Raw genomic sequence first — 15,396 nt, 5'->3', positions numbered from 1 at the left:
ATTGTAAATAAAACTGGTCCCTCTCTTAGGTTGACCATAACTCATATGAGGTGGAGAATATGGTTGAGGGTGTGAAAGGGTTCCAATGATGCCATCCATGGCATGATATCTGTTGATTGAGGATGATAGTGTAAACATAGATTGACTGGGCGTAAATCAGATCAAATTTTAGATCTATTTGGATTGCCTCTTCCTCACACTGAGGAAAGTGTGATGCAACATATTTGGCAATGGGAGCCAATAACGGTCTAAGAAACCAATCCATATATACTCAGTCTTCGAAGTCAGGAGCTCTACATATGTGAGTGGTAGAAGTTTAATGGAAAGAAGTCAAGAGTTCGGTACTGGTACCATAACGAAGAGATAACTGGAAATTTGAAAGAAAGGTTTTGGAAAGAATCACTAAAATGGAATGGGTTTCTCTAGGCTGGTCAACATACCACTTAGCAACAACTCTAGTGAGCGTGCGTTGGAACAAACAAAGACAGATGGACTCTTCAATAATATAATTGGATGAACACCACATATGGAAGGAGCGAACATGATTAGTTGGATATTCTCTAGGATTACCTTCAAACTTTGAGATATTTGAAGGGAGTTTAGTAGGCATTGATGGCCATGTGGGATTGTGGAGAAGAGGATCATTGATAAGCTAGAGACTTCAACTAGCCATAAAAGGAAGTAAGGGAGTAGGAGTGACCACATCAGTGGGGTTTCTGCTAGTCGGGGCACCCTGGTTAGCACCTGGGTTACCACCCTGGGTTCTAACAACCACATTGTTGCTTGACATAGTGGTAATATGGGGTTGAAAAGACGTAGAATCAGAGGATGAATGAGATGAATCAACAAAATCAGAATCAGAATCAGAATGATGACTTGATGGAGGACTGGGAGGATGAACTTTAACTCGACGGGGAGGAGTAATATGTCCTAATGGGGACTAAGGGTGAAGACCTCGAATTCAACGCGACAAACGACTTGGAGGTGCAATGGTGTCTAGACTAAAGGGTAATGAAAGGAAGAAAAAGAGCAATAAACAACAAGAAAACACCTAGTACAATGGTGCCAAGTGGAAACTAACTATTTAATGATGTTACTCTAATACAAGAAAACACATCCTATCAAAGAAAAAAAACCTCTAGCCTATAGGTGATATAAATCCTCAAACAAGCATAGATCTACTATTTTAGATGGCCTTCCAAAAACATTCTTACTTGACGAAATCTCATCCCCGCAAGCAAAATTGTCTAGAGAAAGGTGAGGTAGAGGACCAATCGCTTCCCATAACCAGTCCTATAAGGTGTTTTCCTAAGATTGGTCAATACGGTTACCTTCATCCCATGAGGTTGGTTGAGTCTTGAGCTTCTTAGTAGTCATCCACCACACAAAATTCCCTAGTAGGGGTTGGGTAGCCTCGAGGAGAACTGATCACACGATGACCTAGCCTAACCTGCTTTGAATCGGGTTTTTGACACACTCCGAATTTGACCATGGGATGGTGAAGGATTTTAAGCTCCTAATATGTCAACTTCTATGTCTCAATGAAAGTGACCAATGGGTGTTATTGGAAGTCTATCCCACCGATCCTACACCTATACTAGAAATCTTGTTTGGCCCTGATGCCCAAGTGGGCTTAATCTATGTGTGTTGATTTATTAAGGTGTGAGTGTGTGAAAATGACGTGTCAAGTGGATGCATTAATTAAGCATGTTTCATGATGCCATATGATGCTGAAAGTAAAATTCTAAAATATTGCAAATAAATTTGAAAATGATAGAAAAATAAATAGCCAATCAAGCATAGAAAACCACACCCACAAGGGCTACTAAGCAAGAGAAGGAAAACAAGAAACTCAAAGACACAAAAAGAGGCAAAATATATCTAATATCAAGGGACTGGGATCTAAAGGCTCTAAACTATTGTAAATGATGTAGACAACCAACAAAAATCAAAGGTAAAATATGATGCAAAGGACAGGTGTGAAGCTCAAAGACCTAGGATGCTCAAGGGGATCCTAAGGGGGAAAAGGAAAATCGAAACTCTAAAAGGAGAAAAGGTAAAATAAACCTATCCAAGAGACCTGAAAGGTGATGCATAGGATCTGAAAAACAAAGGCTAAAAATGTTGAAAACCCTAGACTCTTCACTTAACAAAGCTCTTCCTAACAATGTGGAGGTGTACTCTAAACCCTAGGGGGTTTTTTCCTTCCTCAAACAGAAAAATCAAGTGGATCCAAGCTTAAGGGAGACTGAAAACAAAGATGAAGTATCCAAACCAGTCTGCCAACAACACTTGACAAATCTGTAAAAAAGTTGAAAATTTTTCAAAAAAGGTACAAAACGCAGGTACTGACTTGTTTATGAGGAAAACACAATTTTCTAGCCAAAAAGTGTGCTCTGCAACTCACTTATGGGGCTTAAAAGTGCACGTTTTTCCTGGGATTCTTGGTTGGTAGATCTCACATAGATTTTGTTGTCTCCTGCTCAGCTGATACTTGTGACCTACGGAAAAGACCAGAAACCCAACACAATTTGAACATTTGACAAAATAGGGTTTAATACTATAAATAGAAATTGAGAAGCTAAAAATATCTGAAGAAAACCTTGAAATTTTCTGAAACTTCACTCACCCAAGAACATTGTTATTACACCAGTGGAGTCGCCATTAGTTAGTGTGAAAATTCTTGGAAGGTGTACCAAAAATACTTCACTGAAGACACTAGGTGTCAAGTGACCCTAACAACGAGTTGATAGTTGTTGTCATCTTAGATCTAAAACACAAATAGAAAACTTGTAGTAGAAGAAGATAAAATCCAAAACAAAAAGCATCAATATAAAGTATCCAATATAATAACCCAATTGGAAAGACTATTTTAAATTAATAAAACTTCTATTGATAACACCTGGTGAAGGAGATATACAGATTCGTCTGTAAGTCCCCCTTCATGGGATGGGTCCTTTGATATCCTTGATGCTTTAGAAACTAATTATCTCTCTCAATATGTGAAAACCCCAAACAAAAATGGAGAACTCAAAATGGGAGCTCAAGAAAAATGACGATAATTTTGACAATGATTATGATCATGGTGAAGAATGCATGAAAACCCTCCTTTTTATAGCAAAGTATGGAGTTAATCTCGAAAATGGAGAATGATAAAATATTATTAACCAAATTCAAAACTAACTACTTTGAATACTTTATTATATTTATTGGAGAGGGAAAATATATTTAAAATGGTTAAATACCTTTATTTAGAAATAGTTAACAAATAAAATGATTTATTAATTATTTCACGAGAAATAAGAAAGGTGTGAAATCAAAATAATTATTAAATACTGATTTAATAATTATTCTAATAACAGAAATAAGGAAATTTAAATAAATAATGATTTATTTAAATATTCCTAAGGGATTTAGTCAAATGTGACAAGAAATAATAATTAAATAATGATTTAATAATCATTCCTAGAGAAAATTAAATAAATAATAATTTATCTAATTATTCTCATGGGGATTTTGATTTAAATTAGAAAATAATTTAATAAAAGTGGCTTCCTAAATTATTTTCCACAATGAAAGTGATTTTACTATGGTAAAATTAAATCTACATGGTGTATTTTAATCCACCTAGTGAGAAATGGCTAGGTGATTATTTTTTAGTGATAACAAAATAGCCAAATAAATCAAATTCAAATGGGATTGATTTTTTTTTTATTAATTAGGATGTCTTAGGACCCCATTCCAAGTGGAATCAGTGCAAATTACCCTTGTTAACATGTGCTAAAAAATAGCAGAAAATTACTATAAAAATTGGAAATGCAAGAACTAGTGAGCTAGTTAACCTATCAAATGCCTAACCTAATCAAATAAAAATGAAATTTGGTAATTTTTTTTATTAACTTGAATGTTTTTATGACTTAATCCAAGTAGAATCAACTCAAATGAATCTCATTATCACGTTCTAAAAAATATCAGAAAATTACTACTATTTTGCTACAAGGGACTTCCAGAAATTCTAGATTTGTGAACTAGTAAATCAATCCAAGTAGCTCAATGATGAAGATTGATCCAGACTTATGCAAGAATGAAAAAAAATATAGATATAAACATAAACAAATATATGAAGCAGGAATAAAACTTCATTTCATTAATATCAAAGAACTTAAATATGCTTACATACAGAATGGAAATAAATTATCTCGGGCGATGGTAGCTTATCTCTGAGAAGAGATGTGGCGGCTACATGCCTCTGAATAATGTTACAATGAAGATATAAGGAATATTTATTATTTGGAAACAATGGAAAACCCTAAAAATCCAAAAACCTAACCCTAAGAGATGAAGCTCCAAAACTATGAGCCCCATTTGGGTAAATTGGTACATCAACTTCTTGTGGTCATAACTTTGGCATACGACCTCCGATTAATGCGCAAAATACCTCGCTAGAAAGATCTATCAAAGAAATACAAATTTCAACTACAAAAATGATTCAATGACTCATGTTTTCATTTTTTTCCAAAATAACATCATTTAGGGCCTCAAACATCTCCGAAAGTTCACAACCCAAAAAATACCAAAAAAAGTAAATTGTGCTACAATTAAAGAAACTAAAAAACTGAAAGAAACAGTGGTTGAGGTCTATTGAAGCCTCGAAATTCCATTGCAACAACATGGGGGATAACCACCTAGTCTAGAACTTGAAAGAAACTCCTTTTCCGTTTGGTGTGGTGGCTCTGACTGGGGATAATGGGACCAATTTCCCAGCAAGAATTGATATGATAATGACATTGGGTTGATATAAGATATAATGAAAAATTATATAATAAAAATGATCTATTTTAAATAGTAAACATGTGCATCTATATATTATAACATTATCTTACTATATACTTGGGAATTACTCAAATCATGTGATCTACAAAGATGTCTTAAAGCAAAAGGTAATAAAGATCATTCAATTGCTATAAGATAAGAAATCATTTAAAGATAATTATTTTGACTAAATAGTTAGGCAAAATAATTATGAAAAATATATCACATATATAAATTGATTATGTATTCAATAAGAAATTACAGCTCAAACATTTATATAAAAGTGCTTTGATGTTTAACTATAATTCAGATTTCCTACATAACACAATATAAGAAAAAGTACTGCCAAGTCATCAACAAAACACAATTATAAGATAAAAGTGGAGATATGAAAGGTCCTACTCATGATAACAACAATATTGATCAAATTTTTTTCAATCGAATATACTCTAAGAGTACATAAATGAAAATTCAGTAGAGTACACTTCAATATCCAAGAAAATTAGATCCTGTTCCAATTATTTCATCAAAACATTCACAAAAGTACAGAAGTGCAATCTCTTGCAAAGTGGTTTTTGATACAATTATGGACCCCTCTCTAAATGTATGAGAGAGGTTTAAATAATATATATATATATATATATATATATATATATATATATATATATATATATATATGTTTCAAAAATATACTATTACATAAAAATCTGAGGAGGTTTCAAACAACCTTCCTCAGAATAAGTGAAAATAAGAACTAAAAATAAAAATAAATGATGACAAGCTTCTCCAAATTGAATGGTCCTATTCAGCCATTTGGTCCTTGACCTTGCATATGTCTATCATTGGCTTAACCTGGGGAGGTTGGCCAACTCTAGATCTCAATTGTCTTAGGAATACATCATCTGTGAGAGGTGGCACCACTACAACAAAACCAGCGATTTGCGCCAGATTTAGCGCCAGATTTTAGTGCATCTTTTTTGTAATTGTGATGAGCAACCTGGCGCTAAATCTGGCTCTATTGTACAATTTTTAAAGCGTCCTTTTTTGCACCTAATTTTGCATCCTTTTTCACGCTAGATTTTGCATCATTTTTTACACCAAACTATGCATCATTTTTTGCATCAAATTTTGAACCAAGATTTGCATCTTATTTTATGACAGGTTTTGCTTCTAGTTTTGTGTCATTTTTTGCATCTATTTTTCATTCTCTTTTGCTTCCTATTTTGTGTCATTTTTTGCTTCCATTTTTGCACCATCATTTGCATCAAGTTTACACTGTATTTTGAATCCAATTTAACGTCTTTTTATGCATCCATTTTGTGTCAGTTTTTGCATCTAGTCTTACGCCAGGTTTTGTATCTAGTCTTACACTAGTTTTTGCTTCTATTTTTGCACCAGCTTTGGTGCCTATCTTTGCACCATGTGTTGAATTTGATTTAGCACCAAATTTTGCATCCATTTTTGTGCCCATTTTTGCATCTTTTTTTGGACCATTTTTTACATCCACATTTACATTTGATTTGTCTCCATTTTTCCCATCTCATTTTGCACCATATTTTGCGTCATTTGTTTCATCCAATTTTGCATCATTTTTAACACCATCTCTTGCATCTAATGTTACATCATTTTGAGCATCGAAATTTGCATTTATATTTGCATCTTATATCGAGTCATGTGTTGTGTCCACCTTTGCATCTTATTTTGTGTCTAATGGTACATTCAATTTAGAGCCATTTTTTACGTCTACTTTTGTATTTGTTTTTGCACCAAGTTTTGCATCCAATTTTAAGCTATTTTATGCCCCTTTTTGCACCATTTTTTTGTCTACTTGTGTCCAATGTTGCACCATTATTTACACCGACTTTTTCATCCAATTTTGCATTTTTTTGGTGTCTAGTTTTACATCGTTTTCACCATCCAAATTTGCATCTTTTTTTGCCTCATTTTGTGTCCACATTTGCATATAATTTTGTGTCTGAGTTCGAGCCTAAATTTGCATGTGATTAGGAATCATTTTTTACATCCAATATGGCATCCTTGGTTTCACGTTTTTTCAGCCCCATTTTGCATCTTGTTTTATGTCTTTTCTTACATCTTTTTTTTTTCATTTTTTGCACCCAAGTTTGCATCCCAAATTTACACCATTATTTGCATCATCATTTGGCATATTAATTTGTAACGTTTTTTGTTTCTTTTTAGCGCTCAACTTTGCATGTTATTTTACATCTAGTTGTTGTCTTTTTTTGCATCTAATTTGGTGCCCATTTATGTGTCCTTGTTTTTGCCCAATTTGATATCCTTTTGTATGCCATGTTTTGTTCCCTTCTTTGTGTCAACTATTGCACAATTTTTCACTTCTAATTTAAAACACTTTGTATGTCAATTGTTTGCATTTTGTATTAATTCCTAGTTTAACATCCAATTTTACTTTCAATTTTGCATCCATGGTTACATCCGCATTTGACTTCTTATATAGAGTATATTTTTCTTTACATATATGACCCCCTTTATAGATTCATAGTGAAATATATGATAGTTTCTAAATATCATTAAAGCAGATATCACAATTCAAAATCATTTGTAAAGAAATTTAAGAGAAATTGACAACATCCATCCAAAAAAATAACAATGTGTCATTAACAATTTTCAAAACATGTATAAAATAACAACATAATACTAATAAAATCAGTATTATTTTAATCAAAACAACTAAAATTCAAATATGATTAACAAATCAAAATATTTCATGAATATCGTTATTCTACGATAAATTAACAACATACATAAATCAAACTCATCGTATGATTACAAAATCAAAATGTCTCATTGATATAGGGTAAATTCACAACACCCATTTAAACATAACAATGTCATTCTACACAATAATTTCTTCATAAAAAACAGTGCATGTGCATGCCTAGCTACCACCACCAAGATCATCCTCATGATCATCTTGACCATCCTCATTACTCTGATCCACATCATCACCAACACCGCAACTATCATCATCATCTCCTCCTTCACCACCATCATCCTCATCCTCATCCTCATCATCTCCTGATATATGTTGAACATAATTTGGATCATCATCTTGGCAATCATTACCTATAGCATTCTGACAAAAAAATTAAATATTACATGTTAGTATTAATTACATAACACAACGCATGTTTTTGTTATACAATGTTAACCATAAAATGAGGTAAGATATAATATCTAATAGTACTAAAAAATAAAATGAAAATATGGTTTAAAAGTATATTGGAAATCCAACTAAGATTACATACCATAGAGTCCATCCAAACAACAAATTCAACCCATCTCTTTTGCTGCAGCACCTCCTTTTCCAAATGATTTGGAGGTCTTCAGGGTAAAAATATATATCCCATGGTTTATATTTGGCCTTAAAAAACAGTAGAAAAAAAAAATTGAGAACACAGGAGCAAGATGAAAAAGGAATTGCATGTCTAAACATTTTGAAGTCTCAAAAAGCATTCATCAACATAGAGAAGACTACAACACTACTCTTCACTTCCAAGTTTTCAACTAATGGATTTAACTGACCAGCAATGTTTTTTGCATGAACCATGCTCAAATGCTCAAGATGAGGTAATGAATGGATGTTATGCGCCTATCTATGAAATTGCAACCACAGGCATACATGTAAGTGCAAATTTGTAAATCTCATACCCAGATTTACCCATCATCAAGCACACAACTTTTGCGGGATCCATTTGACATATCTTATGTTTAAGAAGGAATAACATCCTTGAAGAGACTCATGGCTTTTCTTAGGGAAGGATCTTTGCATGCAGAATCTAGATTAACTTTGAACATTTCAATCAAACTAAGGTAAAAAGGCAACAATCCATCGGTCAAACCTCACAGGTTAAAAGCACCCGCTGAGTTTCACACAAATGAGAAAGCCTAAGGGAAAAGATTTGAGACATGCATGCTACATGATTTCATGTAGGATAAGTACCTAAGCTTAAGGCAAAAGATTTGAGACATGCAAATGTATGAAGTACAAGATTCAGATAAAGAGAAAGAAGCTCCTTCATGCCATATTCTCACTGACAGTGAATCTCAGATTAGGTACTTATCAAGCATGAAATCATGTTGCATGCCAAGCATGAAATCATGAAGCACACACCATGATAAGATTATCTGACTCCAACTACTGCATCAAGATGAAAAATTCAGCACTCTAGACAGTCACATAAGAATAAAAAAACATTCAAAATATATGAATGCATATTAGCCACTATAGAGGACCAAAACATAAACTTACGCCATAGACAGTGTGGCTGAACCTTTCCCTGCTTTTGCTTCAACAACTTCAGTTCCTCCATCCTGTGTGCGCTTTGTCAAGGCTTTAATGTCCTCCTCAGACAATACAGAGTTTGGCTTTGGTGTTGCCTAAAAAATTTTATCAAAACAAAAAAGTGTTAGTTCCCTTTTTAACTGTATTGAAGGGTAGGTAATTATGATCTCATTTTATCTTTGATAAATTAATATTCTAATATCCAAGAGTAAAGAACAAACTCAAGATGAGGATCCAACAAAGTCATATACATGTGAAAAAAGTGGAAGAATTGTAACACCCGCATGTCCACCTACAACAGGAACATCAACTTCTGCAAACAGCATAGGATGACATCAACAACAAACATAAAACTGAGAATTGTATCTAATGTTAAAAAAAGCATGATGTTGGTAAGATCCTGCAGCATATCATGTATTGGGTCTAGCCCAGATGGTTGTGTGCAAAGACTGTTATCCTTCCCACCCGGGTTCAATTCCCTCAAGTGACATCTTGAGCTGACTATATTTCTGATGGCCTTGAGCCCTATGATACCATCCTTGAAATGAGGACAAGTGCCTGGCATGTTTGCCCAGGATGCATATTTCATGATTAAATTATAAAAAATAAAAATATTTTACAGAATACTAAATATTTGAGAGTAGCTAAGCATAACAAGCCAGAATTTTAAATACCTTCAACAGGAACTCCTGCTTTTGAAGCATAGAACGTCTTTGCGCGGACAACATCAAGAGTTAACACCAAAGAGTTTCTTTTCATTATAGGTCCCTGCCTTCTTAAAAACCTCAGCAGTTATTGGTACAGTAGAATTTACAGGATTGCTGATGATATTTACAATTGCCTGCCATGGATATCAAGTCCTCAGCAATGCCATAAAAACCAATTCTAGATGATTTCTTGAATCCAAATATACCATTCCTGATAGAAGGAAAACATTATCCAGTACACTCTCCCCCCTCTCCATATCTCTATCTATATAATATGTAACAATATACTATACATACTGTACACACACACCAGTACATGAACAAAACAAATAATTGTGAAACATACTTCTTTATCTATTAACTTGCCACACTAATGGTAGTACATACTGATTGTATGTAATATATAATGTTATAGAGGATACCTCGTGATCAAGTGGATTTGTGCACAGTTAAATAGAAGACCAAGGATATTTTTTATATTGATATTCATATGCCAATTTTCTCAAAAGTCCAAAATCTAAGTTACTAACTACAAGAGGAGAAACAAGAATAACAGGGCTTTAACAGTGGCTGCAAACTTGCATTGGACTACACAGCTAATTACTCTTAAGTTCATTTCAATTAGTATTTCCTTCTTATGGGCAAAAGTTAGCTGCAATTTGTCTAAATAAAGAGTCAATAATGAGTCAATCACCTATTCGTTTGACTCAAAGAAGTCTTCAAGCTTCGTTAACCTCTCCAGTAGAATTGATTATATACAAGAACAGTATGTAAATCTAGATCAACAACTTGCTTAAAGATTCTTGCAAATATGTATTTGTATATATTGCCATCTCTATAGATCTCAAACATACAAAGCCTTCGACAAAGCAACTTACAATGAACGTCATGCTTATTCCTATGAAATAGTCAATAAGAAAATCGCATGAAAACAAAAACTTCAAAGAAGATCATAAATCATGACAACTTACCTCTGGGCAGTATTTTGCAATTGCAGAGCAAAGAGATTTAACAATCCCTGCATTGATGTTGAAGAGATCATCACGGGTCATGCCAGGTTTTCGAGGCACACCAGCAGGAATGATCACAACATCTGCATTCTCCAATGCCGTGCCAAGTTGTTCCTCTCCCATATATCCTGCAACCTGCACCCAGGTCACACTGCTGTGAATTACTGACAAGGTCATGACACAAGCATGATAAAATCAATATGGCAGTACCAAATTAAATGATAAATATGTAGACCAAAAAATAAGAAAAGAAATTATTATCGCAAAGTTCCAAAAGAAGTAAAACTTGTTATCCTTGTTCCATGACCCAAGCAATGGTATGTCCTCCTCATAGTGAACAAGAATAGGATTATTTGTATTCTATAGTAAAATCCACCTTTTGGCTTTTACCGAGGAGATAGAGCACCAAAAGCAATGATTATGCTCGTAGGAGATTGAAGACCTATACCAACCCACGTTTCAATCAGGGTATAATCTTGTCCAATCCAGGTATACGACATTTCAATCAGGGTATAGTCTTTACTATGTACCTATCAACATTTTCAACCATATCAGAATACAAATATTTGAGCCCAGTGTTTCAAAACTATCTTGTGAGAAATGCATTAAGGAGCCTTACTAATATATATTTCTGCAATTCATATGCTTTTATGTTCTCTATCTCGGATGTCTATTTATTTTCAGGAGGATGGAACAGGCAGTGCATATGTTGTTGGTGCTCGTGGAGCAAGGGGCTTAGAATTAACTGTTGCAAGTGAAGTTTTTGAAGAATCTGGCCAGTCACCTGTGCGTGGTACACTAGACTATTTGCAAGGCCTTAAGGTCTGTGTTTCACACTTACGCTTTGTTGAAATACTACCATTATATAAAGAAGTATTGAAGATCAGTCATTGTGTTGATTTAATGAATGTTATAACTTATTACAACAGATGCTTGGAGTGAAGAGAGTCGAGAAAGTACTTCCCACAGGTACTACTCTGACAGTTGTTGGCGAGGTATTGTTGTGCTTGACACAAGACAGTTCCATGTATTTAAATCATAATATTAGATTTTTTGATGTTTATTCATGTATCCCTGTAATTGTGAAAGAACTGTTGAGATTCTATGGTCATTGTTGAAATGGTGGACTGGGCAATTTTACTATGTGAGAGAGTATCCTGATGACTGTGTGAAGACAACATCAATGTGATCTCCAATTCCTTTCAAGGGATAAATGGTTATTTGTATGTCTGGCGGGGGCTAAATGCCACAACTCGCTAAACAAAATAGTAGCCATTTAACTAATCCTCTTTAAATGTGATGATCAAAGGGAGCATTGTACGACTGGATAGGACCTTAGTTTTATCATTTAAGACTCTTATCCAATCCAGGTATAAAAGTGATGCTGTGATAAATAATTAGCATCTCACAAGCCACTTTAGGGAGTTTATTCAACCTTAGTTTAATTTACGCTGCGAAGACTATTTTGATTTAATCTACTCATGGATAAAGAGGCAAATCTAAACGACCCCAAAAAGGTTGGATATAGAGGCAAATCCAATATGCAGAGGGTCATCAATTCAATCCTCACAAAATAACAAATTGACAATGCAATGAGACTATTCTAACTTCTAAGTAGTCATTAGGCCAAGTATGACTTAGATCCATCAGATCAAAAAGTCCTATTAAGCAGAGGCATATGATCCAGCCGTGGATTCTGCTAAAAATATAGATGCACTTTTCATCAAAAAAATATGAACTACCTCGTCCATTGGGCTGTGGTTTAGTGGCAAGTTGTAGGGTGCTTGTCATGAGGATGACCCGGGTTCAAAACCCAGGAGGCATATTCCCATGATAATGCGGCTGCCCATGTCATTCCAAAATATGAAGTCGGGTTAACGTGATAAACACCAGTTCAATGATAATGCAGAGGTGTTGTTAATGATGACCCCTGTGCTATTGAGGTTTGCACAGATGAGCCCATCTGCAAGTCATGCGTGACTTTGATGAATAGATGCAATTAAGGTGTTTCACCCACGCCAGTCAAAAGGCCTTGACCAAACAAAAACAATAATAGTGAGCCCAACCTCAATTTCAACCTTCTCCTATCAATAGCAAATACTACTATTGCTAATAATAATAATAAGCACAGCCCAAATTTCAATCTAGCCATAAATGTCAGGCAGATTGTAGTCAAGTAGTTAAATCATAGCACTTTCAGTGCCCTCTTAGAAGTATTTTGCGGCATTATCTCACCATCGGAGTTAACTACCATATTGAGATTCAACAGACAAGATCAGGTGCAAATCCTGCATGAAATTGGTGGAATAGAGATTCTATGTTTGTAGCATCTACAATGAGGGAAAAACCCACTATGTTAACAGAAATACATTTGCCAACAAGAAAACAATCAAAAATAATAATAATGTAGCCCTCAATATCTGCCTCTTTTGAAATGGCCCAAAGAATGTCAGGTATAGTCAAATCCAATATTCACGGTGTACAATACAATCGTTTTAGAATGACAATGTGATGGGCGTTGCTTCAATGGATTGTTGGGCCAAATGTCACCTAGATCCATAAAATTAAAAACCCTAATCGAGTAGGTGCACATGATGCAGCCATGGATTTCCACGAAATAAATATCTAGGTGCTTTTTTTCATCAATCAAAATATGCACAAACACATTTACAAACTGACCATGAAAGTGAATTGAGTTGACCATTAACGTGAATTGGGTTGTGTTTAAGAAATTAAATCATTGCGCTTTCAGGGCTCAAACCCACGTTCAAAAGCCCCGGAAGGCATATTTCCTGCAAAAATGTGGCCAAAAGAATAAATTCCACATTCGAAGAATCCCAGAGACCTTGACAGGTTATAGCAGTGGAGTCTAAGCCTAGTATAAGGCCTGGTTCCTTTAAAAAAATAGGTGCTTACCAAAATAAATAAAGTATCTGACCATGGACAATATCAGAAACGTAAAATCAAAGAACTAATAACAGGTAAAACACTAACGAAAAGTAGATCCTACCAAGTGGGTCGTCGTACGATCGATCCCAATGGAGATCCCTTGAAACTAAAATCAAAACATCTCTATCGTTCGCAGAGAGAACAGATCCAGCATACAGAGAACGAAAAAAACGCGGTAGGAAAAGAGGAACCCACCTCAGCACGGCTGTTGATGTGGCCGACATCTGCAGCCACACCTGGAGTGCCAGCGATATCATAGAGCACCAACTTTGACACCAGAGGATTGAGTTTCATCAGAAGAGCCAATGGCTGCCCGATACCCCCAGCAGCTCCCAACACAACAACCTTGCGTGGCGGACTTCCACCACTCGAATAAAACCTTCTCGGCATAACATTAGTTTTGAAAGAAGAAGATGATGCATTCTTCAGTGCAGATCCCACCAATCGTCGCATTGCAGAACTCATTTTTGCCGCTGGTAACACTGAAAGAATGCAAGCTGAAGGCAGATGAAGAAGAAGGGGGAGATTCCAGAGCTTAAAGGCCGAATCAATGGAGATGTGTGGATACGACTTTGTTAAAAGGGATTTTAAAGCCTCACGGTACTATACAGGGCTTTGGTTTAATCTATTTTATTGCGAAATTCTTAGTTATTGACAATCAGACAGCTCGTGATAGAAATCCCTCTTTTGGGGGGACGAGGTTGGGAATGGAACATCATGTGATCGAAATTTTCAGTTGGTCAAATAAAATAGAGATATTTTTTATTTTATTTTTTTAAATAAATTTAATAATATTAGGAGATTTTTATCAAACTCTGGTTAGGGGTCAGACTAGTTTACAATGTATTTAAACATTGCAAATCTCGGTGTGTTTAAAAGGAAAGTGTTTTTTTTTCAGGGGTGTTAGTTATTTATGGAATATGTCATATTGTGGATATTTTGATTGATTTGGACCATTTTAGTTGTTTGTTATGTATGTCGAATAGTCCAATCCCAAGGAATCCTCGAAAGTGGTGAATCTTTGCAGAGAATCTTTAAAAGTGGTGAATATGATGTTAGGGTGTTTTTTAAAAGGGAGTGATAATTGAGATAGCTATATATTTTAAAAGAATATGTTTTTAGGGGTTATAAGAGTGTGAAGGACCATTTTCCATTCTAGGGAAAAGGAAAGGTTTATATTTAGGGATTAGGATACTTTTTAATTTTTATTTCAAGGTAATAAGATCATTGAGGAAAGATATTATAAAAATATCATTGTTGATGGAGATTTATAATGATAATTAAATCTTTTTATAAAGGTATAAGGTAGGGTTAAAGAATGTTGTTATAAATAGTTTACAGGATAAATAAAGAGATAGAATTGTTTGAAAGAATGGAGTTATTTCATGCGCTTAGCGCAGTAAATAACAAGGTAGTTGGGTTAATGTAGCAAGTAAGTTAGATAAACGAGTATTTTAAAATAAAATCCTGTAAGTAAGGGTATTAATCCCATAAGAGTTCATCCTTGAGCTAATAATGACATATTTTTGTAAGATTAGAGGATTTAGATTATATTACTGCGAGAAAAAACGTGATTATAACATAGATGGATTGG

The 15,396-nt window shown here is 34.5% G+C and overlaps 2 pseudogenes across 1 annotated transcript; one reads left to right on the top strand and one right to left on the bottom strand.

Annotated features, from left to right (window-relative positions):
- Positions 1-9,099: 9,099 nt before the first annotated feature.
- Positions 9,100-14,400, bottom strand: LOC149229342 (malate dehydrogenase, mitochondrial-like; annotated as a pseudogene). Its single transcript, XR_016247926.1, has 5 exons — positions 13,998-14,400; positions 10,815-10,988; positions 9,811-9,977; positions 9,388-9,449; positions 9,100-9,231 (listed from the first exon to the last, which is right to left on the bottom strand). The product of XR_016247926.1 is annotated as a malate dehydrogenase, mitochondrial-like (transcript).
- LOC149229343 (E3 ubiquitin-protein ligase SP1 pseudogene) lies at positions 11,012-13,671 on the top strand (annotated as a pseudogene).
- Positions 14,401-15,396: the final 996 nt, after the last annotated feature.

This window comes from Pinus tabuliformis, chromosome J, assembly GCF_031772625.1.
Source record: "Pinus tabuliformis cultivar Carrire ecotype Pingquan chromosome J, CPIR1, whole genome shotgun sequence".
NCBI lineage: Eukaryota > Viridiplantae > Streptophyta > Pinopsida > Pinales > Pinaceae > Pinus > Pinus tabuliformis.
Note: the sequence above shows the minus strand (reverse complement) of the source record. Positions and strands in the feature narration are given on the sequence as shown.